Raw genomic sequence first — 9867 nt, forward strand, 5'->3', positions numbered from 1 at the left:
AGTAACGCTTATATTTCTAAAGAATTCCTCGCGAAAATTCCGAAGAATTACCGAAATTAAGAAAAGTTTCCCAGGGACTTCCTATAAAAACTCCAGTTGAAATTCTGAAGGGTTTCTCGCGGAAATTTCGGAGAATTCCCCTTACAAGTTTTAAAGAATGTCTTTTGTAAATTCAAATGACCTTTTCTTCGATATGCCAAAATGCTTCCTTTGTAAATTCCAAAGATTTTTCCGTTGAAGTACGACATAATTTCCCGTGAAAATTCTCAAGAATTACCTGTCGTTTCCATAGAAGTTCCTTTCGAAAACCAAAAGATTAGTAGAATTTGCAATAAATTCCGAGCGGAAATAAAAAAAAATCAAGGTTTTTATAGAACACTTCGGAGAATTTTTCTGCTCAACATAGAAGAATTTCCAGGTAAAATCCATGATAGTTTTAAGCCGTAGTTTACCCAAAAAATACCTTAAAAATCAAACAGGTGAACTTCTCACAAGGCTGCTGCATAAATTGTTATCCAAAAAAAAAGTATACGTGGACTTTTGGTATACCCCCCCGTTCCCCTTCGTAGAATAACGTAGACTTTTTCGAAACACCTCCCCCCCCCTCAAGAGTCTACGTGGTTTGTGGACAGCCCCCAATTTGTTAAATCATTTAAAACTAAGTACCTATTGATCAATAACTTTCGAATATTGGATATCACAATTATGGTCAAGACCATAATTAATATACATGACTTGATATTAAATCTTTTGGCTATATATGATCTTTAAATTATTGGCTATGTTGGTTTAATATTATTCCCCATGAAGCCAATCTCCAGAATTCTTTGAGAATAATTTTCCTAATCTTTATATACCTACATAAAAAAAAATTCTAAAATAAAAACCACAGAACCAATTGGCATGAAAATGTGTACGCTCTACGCGGGAGGCCAGGGAAGGTTCTTATGATGGTTCTAGACCTCCCTCCTACCTTTGAAAGGGAAGCTCCCATGCAAATGAAATATAAATTTCTACATAACTTGACAACTAATGAAGCAAATTGGACCAAATTTGGCATGTTATTATTATATAATTGCAATAAACAATGCAAGAATATTCTCGATCTTATGCTGTTTGGTATAACATTATTTATCTTAATGAGTTGGAAGTCCAAGGGCTTATTTAGCATATTCGTTGAAGACTAGAGTCAAATAAGATGGGCCTTTGACATAATGACCGAAACAGAAAAATAGCTTCTTCTTTTAAAAGACACACTTCAGGCAATCCCCCCTCTTCCCTTCTAAGCGTTACGTAATTTATGGATGTTCCCCTATCCAATCATGCAACGCCAGAATCTACCACGTGGCGGTCAAATTTTTTAAAATATCGAAGGCATGTTTTTTGTAGGCGCGTATTTTTTCGTTCTTCTTCTTCTTCTTATTGGCATTACATCCCCACACTGGGGCAGAGCCGCCTCGCAGCTTAGTGTTCATTAAGCACTTCCACAGTTATTAACTGCGAGGTTTCTAAGCCAGGTAACCATTTTTGCATTCGTATATCATGAGGCTAACACGATGATACTTTTATGCCCAGGGAAGTCGAGACAATTTCCAATCCGAAAATTGCCTAGACCGGCACCGGGAATTGAACCCAGCCACCCCCAGCATGGTCTTGCTTTGTAGCCGCGCGTCTTACCGCACGGCTAAGGAGGGCCCTGCGTATTTTTTCGTAGCGACTTTAAATAAGTGGAGTAGATTTTTCTATGTGTGATACAACATTATACTCACATTTTGTTCAGGATTTTTTCTCCCTATGTTGATATATTAAAATTTCTAGACTACCAGGCCATCTTTAGGTAACAATAAACACATCAAAAATTTGAAATGACATTTATTTTGTTGTCATTTTCATAGCAACGAGCTTTTTTCGATCTTGAGCAGCTTGAGCTGAGCCATTTCAATGAACGAAAAAATCTATCAAGTGATTGATTTGGGAGGGAGAAGAAATACCTTGGAACTGGCGTGATGGCCTCATATCTTGAGCAATATATGATTAGGGCCGAGAATAAATAATTCATTGCTTGAGGTAGAAACTCATTTCATTGCCAAAAACATGTCAATGTTATACGTAAATGGTTATATTATAACAGCAAATTTAGATTAATTGAAAAAACATTCGAAACGCGAAACATTCGAAACCGTTTGCTCAATGCTAGTACACTTCTCTTCTTTTTCTTCGTCAATGGCTCTTTATTCCAACTGGAACTCGGCCTGCTTTTCAACTTAGTATTCTATTAGCATTTCCTCAGTTAAAGCTCTGCTATGCCCGCCATTGCATGAGCATGTATCTTGTGTGGCAAGTACAATGCATACACTATGCCCAGGGTGTCGAGAAAGTTTCCAACCCGAAAACATCCTAGACCGGACCGCGAATCGAACTCAATCGAATTTACTACTTCCAATGGAAAATGAATTTATATCGGCAATATTAGATATCTACCTAGCAATCCATCATGATTTTGATTGTTTCACATGCTCAAAATGCTCTAAATTTGATTTGTTTGAAAACAATTGAATTGATCAGTGTGCCATAATTATGATCACGGCAAAATTTTCCCACAGTTATGGAACAGTTTAGTATTTCTTGTATTATTCGCTTCTCAATCATTTTTTTGTGTCGACATCCACAATCGTAAGCAAACCTTGTAGGTTAGTGTTATAATGCAGCAATAACATTGGCGGTATGAATGAATTTGTGCCTAATATTTGCATTAAAACGACATTGTTTACTTTCGACGCCATCTTGAAATCGACGTGTTCCATAATATGGTTATTTGGAGTCGATTTGAAGTTGAGTAGTTTTGTGGTAATCAAACCTTTCAGATGGGTATCACATAGCGGACCGAAGATCCTAGCAATAGTTTTCATGTATTGATATCTACAATTGGTCGATTTTGTGGCGTTAGAAGTAATTGAATACTGAGAAAGTCGTTGAGCGTTCCATAACCGTGGGGGTAGTGTAATATCATCTGATTTGTTTAGATTTATTAGCCAGAGCAGTTATGCTATGCGGTATATTGAATATCTAGTAAGACGTCAGTCGTCTAGATGCATGTCCTGTGAAGTGTGGGTTCGATTCCAGCTCTGGAATGGAGAAAAACTTTTCGCAAAGCGGAACATTCTCCACTGGTCCACTGGGTGTTGTGTAAATGTCCTGCCCGTTGTCTATTGCTAGATGTTGATTGTTTAGTCTTTGCGACCTCTGGTCGAAGACGATGATTGTCTTTTTTATATAATATACATTTTAGAATAACTTGAAGCTGGATTTTCAAATAAACAACAGTAGTTGCGATTTCGAAAAACCACGTTAAAAGTAAAACACATTATAGAAACATCAAGGTAATTTATTATTGAGCCTAGCTTAAGCTTTAAATTAAAAAATAAACGAGATCTAGCAATATTTATGAGATTTTTTAGATCAGTGTGTTTTAAATAGATTTGCTTCAATCCGCTGCGATCTTCTTTTCAACGCGTCGAAAAAATGCGTGGAGATGGCAACGATGGCAAGGATAGAACGAGGATGAATATATAAGCATTAGAGATTTCATGTTTATTTTTCAGTCATGTAAGTCAGGTCAAGAGCATCGACATAGGCTAGATTTATCAGTAGTGGCTATAGCACCAGTTGTCGCACTAGTGCTTTATATGCGAAATGACCATTGAAATCACCACAAAACAAGTTCAGATCGATAAAGCATATTCATATGACACGATAACACCTTTGATCTCCCCCAAAACAAGGAAAGCATATTTTGTGAGAATTTATTTTGCTTAATTTTTGACGTTCTTTGCACCAGTTGTCGCATCAGTGGTCCCAATTTGGCCAATCCCATAAGAAAACAATGGGGTTTGCCAAATAAGGAACCAAAATTAAGAATAGTGTTACAACTGGTACATGCGTTTCTATTTTGGATTAATCAATTTTGAGGATTATAACAAATTTTATTGTGGCTTTCACAGCTGTTCTGAGGAGCAGGAAGTAAAACCTTTCGCTTGATATATATAAAGTCGACCTGAATGCCTTTTACTTATTTTTTTAAAAAAACAGTTCTAGAGTGCTTTGAGAATAGGTCGTATGTGCAAAAGAGAGCCTCTCTTCGGTTACATTCTCTTTCGATTATTACAAAGCTATACACAAATTTATGTTGGATTTTTTGGCAGATATCTAAAGATAATAACTTTGTCTAGCGTGCTAAAGTGAAAATGTAGCAGAAAATGCTAAACTTGCCGATCTATTGGCGAAAGAGAGCGTGAACAAAGAGAATCTCTCTTTTGCACATACGACCTATTCTCAAAGCAATCTAGAGTTGTTCATATGTATGGCGACAATTGGTACATAGACCCACCCTAGTCGTTTTTATGAAAAGTAGATCGGTGGAATCGATGTCACCAGAATTTAGATTTGCCCCATTCGTAAACGTTGTCAACTGATCCTAATTGTTCGGTGGCATGTCTGCTGCCAGTGCCAGTCCAACATTTTCAATAAATATTTATTTATTTATTTTCAGACTAAGGCCGGAGTAGCCTGTGCAATACATAAAAGACTTCTCCATTGAGCTCGGTCCATGACTGCACTTCGCTAACCACGCAGTCTGCGGAGGGTCCGCAAATCGTCCTCTACATTGCCTGCTGTGCACCTCGACTTCTTGTTCCCGTCGGATCGTTGTCGAGAACCACTTTCACCGGATCACTGTCCGAAATTCTGGCTACGTACCCGGCCCACCGCAGTCTTCCGATTTTCGCGGTGTAAACGACGGATGATTCTCCCAACAGCTGATGCTACTCGTGGTTCATTCGCCTCCTCCACGTACCGTCCGCCATCTGCACCCCACCATAGATGGTACGCAGAACTTTGCTTTCGAAAACTCCCATTGCGCGTTGGTCCTCCACGAGCATCGTCCAAGTCTCGTGTCCGTAGAGGACTACCGGTCTAATGAGCGTTTTGTAGATAGTCAGTTTGGTACGGCGGCGAACTCTATTCGATCGTAGCGTTTTGCGGAGTCCAAAGTACGTATCATTTCCTGCCATGATGCGTCTTCGAATTTCTCTGCTGGTATCGTGATCGGCGGTCACCAGTGAGCCCAAGTACACGAATTCTTCAACCACCACCGATAGAAACTCGTGGTGGGTGGCTTACATTGACCTCTATTGAGCCTCTTCCTATCATGTACTTCGTCTTCGACGTGTTGATGACTAATCCAAAGTCCAACCCGTTTAGCTTCACTTTTCAGTCTGATGTAGGCTTCCACCATCCTCTCAAAGTTACGTGCCATGATATCAATGTCGTCGGCGAAACCAGATGACTGGACAGGCTTCGTAAAAGTCGTACCACTCGTGTCAATCCCTGCCCTTCGCATTACTCCCTCCAAAGCGATGTTGAATAGCAGACACGAACGACCATCACCTTGCCGTAACCCTCTGCGCGTTTCGAAGGGACTCGAGAATTCCCCTGAAACTCGAACTACGCACATCACCCGATTCATCGTCGCCTTGATCAACCGTATCAGTTTATCAGGAAATTCGTGCTCGTGCATTAGCTGCCATAGCTGGTTCCGATCGATTGTATCATATGCGGCTTTGAAGTTGATAAATAGATGATGTGTGGGCACGTTGTATTCGCGGCATTTCTGCAATACCTGACATACAGCGAACACCTGATCTATGGTAGAGCGTTCACCCGATGTGCTTTACTACAGGTGTGGGCCAAACCCTAAAGTAGCATTTATTTAGGCGGGGTACTTTGAATATTTTTTTGTAATTTTCAATTGTTCAGAGTTAATTTTCAAAAATCTACAAATTTATGAAAAATATATTGAAAATTGAGTAGGTAATTGTTTGTTACTCCGTGTTTTTCTCGTATTCCTTTGAAGAGTGTAATGTTGAAAAATCGAAAAAATGAATAGGCCCAAACATTTTTTTTATTGGATGAAAAACTCAATAAGAAAAATTCTAAAAAAAAATCTAAATTTAAGTGACGAAATCGCGAGTTAATTTTTTATATTTCCCAAAACGTGTTCAGAGAGTTAGATGAAGCTATGTAGAGGGTTAAATGAAGCAATTTTTCATTCGGAAGCTTACCAACGGATTATTGCTCAAAATCAGGAGGAATTCCTTCCCGGATCTTTCTGCGATTCTGCTAGGAGTCATGATGCGATACCTTCGGCAATCCTGGGCCTCATTGAGCATCTCCTTTAGACAGCTCTTTCGTATGACAGTTTGCATGGTTTGCTCGTTTTGAGTCGAGATGCGCAATGCCACCCCTGTCCCTGGTGTAATTGCTTCGAGAATCCTGGAGGGTTTCTTCTGGAGTCTTGGAAGGATTTCTTCGGAACTCTTAGAAAAATTCCTTCGGGTATTGTGGAGGGATTCTTTCGGCAATGCAAACTTTCTTCACAATTCTTTGGGATTTCCGAAGGGATTTATTTTAGAATTCTGGAGCGAGTTCTTCCGGAATTCTGGCGGAAATCCTTCGAGAATTCAGGAGAAATTCATTCGGGAATTATGGAGGGATTCGTTTTGGAGGTTTTTTTTCCCTTGGGGAATTCTGGAAAGATTCCTTTGGGGATTCTGGAGGGATAATTCTGGAATGATTTCTTCAGGAAATCTGAAGGGGATCCGATTTTTTTTTATTTAGGTGTTTTTTAAATTCTAGATTAAGTTCAACACCGGATGGAAAGGAGCTTGAGGAGCCCCCTTCGCGGTCCAACTAAGGGTACCGCCACGATGCCTATTTGTGTCTGATGGAAGGGGATTCGAGAATTATGGAGAGATTCCTTCGAGAATTATAGTGATTTCTTCGCGAGTTCTGGTGGAAGTGCTTCAGAACCCAACAAACATTGGAAGCTGAAGAAGAGCTTATTTCGTTGCAAATAAGCTTCTTCAACTAAAAAACTAGATTGTTCTGTAGGGAAATTAGGAAGAAATCATTCGGGAATTTTGGGGGGATTCCATTGGGAATTCTAAAGGTTTTTCTTTAAAGAATTCAGAAGAAATTCTTTTGGGAATTCTGTATGGATTTCTTCGGAAATTTTGAAGTTACTCCTTCGAGAATCCACGAGGATTTTTTCAGGAATTCTGGAGGGGTTTCATCGGAAATTATGGAGGACTTTCTTGGGCAATTCTGGAGGGATTCCTTAGGGAACTCACAAGATTTTTTCGGGAATCCTGGAGGGATTTCTTCTGGAATTCTGGAGCGATAACTTCAAGAACTCTAGAGGAAATTCTTACATAATTCTGGAGGGCATTCAAGAGGGATCCATTCGGTAATTTTGGAGGGATTTCTTTGGAAATTCTTTAGGTTTTTTAGGGAATTTTCAAGGGATTCTTCCGAAAATTCTGGAAAGATTTCTTCAGAAATTTTGAAGATAATCCTTTGAGAATTCTATAGGAAATCCAGGAGGGATTCATTCTTGAATTCTGGAGGGACCACATTTTTCTCGATTCAGCATTGAGTGATCAGTGGCATATTTGCAATACAATGCCAAAAAGGTCGCGAAAGGCGTAGGATGGCAAGGGCGAAATCAATCAGTTGGAGCGACGGGCCTACTTGGCAGTTGAGTAAAAATACGAGGCAGCCGTGCAAGTAACGCAGCTCTGCTCACTTAGATGGTCGATCGACTAACATCGAACCTAATGAGTCTCAAGCCAGTAGTCATTGTCGCGTTGACAGGCAATGGAATGGGGTAGCGCCTATGCTAATGAAGTAAGATACATGTAATTCGATCATCGATCATTCGATTCATCGGTGGCCATGCCTAAATCAGGAGATGACTGTCTAAAATATGCATTTTGCATGTCGAAATTACATATTTCTAGACCAACATTTGAAAAGAGCGTAACAACCAAAATTTATTATGTGGACGAAGAATCAGAAGGAATAAATATTGGCTGTTACGCCCTTTTCCAATGTTGGTCCAGATTTAATGTCCAAACAGTATTAAATATGTATTTTAGTTTGCAATATCTTAATTTTCCAATATTCGTTATAGACATTTTGATGGTAAAGCGCGGAAAATAGTGAGTTTTACCTGACAAAGATCCAGGTCGAAATTCACAATACATTAAAAATCCTGCTAATTTAAAATCTGACCAATTTTTGAAAAATTCGTAAATCCTCGAATTTGTTGATTCCTTTCCTTTAACAAAATCAACACATACAAAAATATCCACAGAATTTGAAATACATAAAAATACTGGTTTCTTTTTTTCAGTGAAAGTTTCAAACCTACATTTACAGATTTCTAGTTGTGCTTGTATTGCACGAAACCGAATGTTATGCAAGCCACATTATTATTCAACAAATTCTATTTAATGTATTTTATATGTTTCCAATGACTCACTTTTGCCCCGGCTTACCCTACTATCTTTCGACTCCGGCACCAATACCGACGCCTTGCCAGCAACCAAGAGCCGGAGTGGATGGATATCAGCAGCAACGGCAGCAGCACAAAGCAGAGCCTTTTCAATGGTGTAGATTTTTTTGTCTTTCTTTTATCACCTTCTCTCCTCCGCGCGGATGGAGCAGGGTTATTGCGCTATTCCGATTACTCTCGGTGAGACGCAAAATAAAGGTGTGCGTGTTTCGGCTTTGGATTATCTCCTTGTTCTACTTGAAGCTCTTCTTCTTCTTATTGAAGTAACTTTGATCTGTTGGAACCGGAACGTGTTTCGTCCTTCAGCAACGCCCACTTTCACCCAAACTTGCTAATCTACTTAGATCTTCGTTTTACCTTTTCCTCACATCCACCAGATAGAAATATGATGAATGTAAAGTTTTATAACGCTCCTAACATCACTATCTTTTTTCTTTGGTAAAAGACGCACTTGCACGCACTGGAATAATCACTTCGCGTTCAACTGTACAACTCCAAAGCCGACGAGGAAATGAAATTTTGCCGGCTTTGTCCGTTCGTTGCGGCGCTTTGTTTGACGTTTGTCATTAGGGGTGTCCTAAGTTTAGTACAAGATTTAAATTCGCGTTTAATTGATGGTAAACACAACCGTTGGGATATAGTACGAAAAAAAATGAAAAGCTTCATTGAAAAGAGTGCCCGCATAGTTCTGGACTATTACATTACTATCTCCTATATAATTCAAAACCATTCCAACCAATACTTGTAAAATAGTACGAATCATCGCTCGCAACAATACGTGTACATTACCTCAAATATTTTCAACAATACGATAAATGGTTTTTCACCAATTTACAATATGTGGAAAGGGCGGTTAAGTTATGTTACTATAAAAAATCAGTCATTTTCTCGAACAAAATTTTCCACATATTATACCACATAATGTTGAGATATCATCCACTTTACGAGATTTGAACAATAAGTCTTATTTTAAAGTTATAATCGGAGTATATCAGGAAAATTTGTGCAACGGTACCCCTTGCGTTTAATTATTGCTTAAGATTTTAATTTTCAATTTCTTTCAATTTAATAATCATTTTTATCAACTTTCAGATTAATTTCAAATCCTGTTTATTATAATTATAAATGTAACCAAACGTATAAAATTTTAAAATTGAGATTCAAATCTAGGCAAATGCTTGGTAAAGCGTACCATTTTTACTTCGCGTATCTGAAGGAATAAAATAGACCAAATCTCGCGGCCCTCAGCCAGCAACCCAGCAACTTCTATCATCCTTCCCATCTTTGCATGCCCGTGGTTCTGGCTGTGGTACGAGCCACCTTGGGGAAGATCGGGTAATCATCAACTCCGGTGGGAACTAGGGTCGTACGCTGACAGTGAAGGGGGAGGTTTGATCCTTTCCTGGGGTGCAAATCTCATCGAGCGTCTGTTCTCCATGTTAGAAAAGGCTCAC

General features: G+C 39.0%; 1 protein-coding gene across 5 annotated transcripts in view; it reads right to left on the reverse strand.

The window, feature by feature from the left end:
* Positions 1-8932, reverse strand: part of LOC134212772 (serine/threonine-protein kinase grp) — a 101788-nt gene extending 92856 nt beyond the window's left edge. For 3 of the 5 annotated variants that reach the window (XM_062690925.1, XM_062690922.1, XM_062690923.1), the window contains exon 1: positions 8771-8932. The gene's annotated coding sequence lies outside the window, so the exon portion shown is untranslated. Of the gene's footprint in view, positions 1-8396; positions 8507-8538; positions 8688-8770 lie in introns of those variants that run through there. The other 2 variants (XM_062690924.1, XM_062690926.1) reach the window with 2 other exon arrangements.
* Positions 8933-9867: the final 935 nt, after the last annotated feature.

Source organism: Armigeres subalbatus, chromosome 2 (assembly GCF_024139115.2).
Source record: "Armigeres subalbatus isolate Guangzhou_Male chromosome 2, GZ_Asu_2, whole genome shotgun sequence".
Lineage (NCBI taxonomy): Eukaryota > Metazoa > Arthropoda > Insecta > Diptera > Culicidae > Armigeres > Armigeres subalbatus.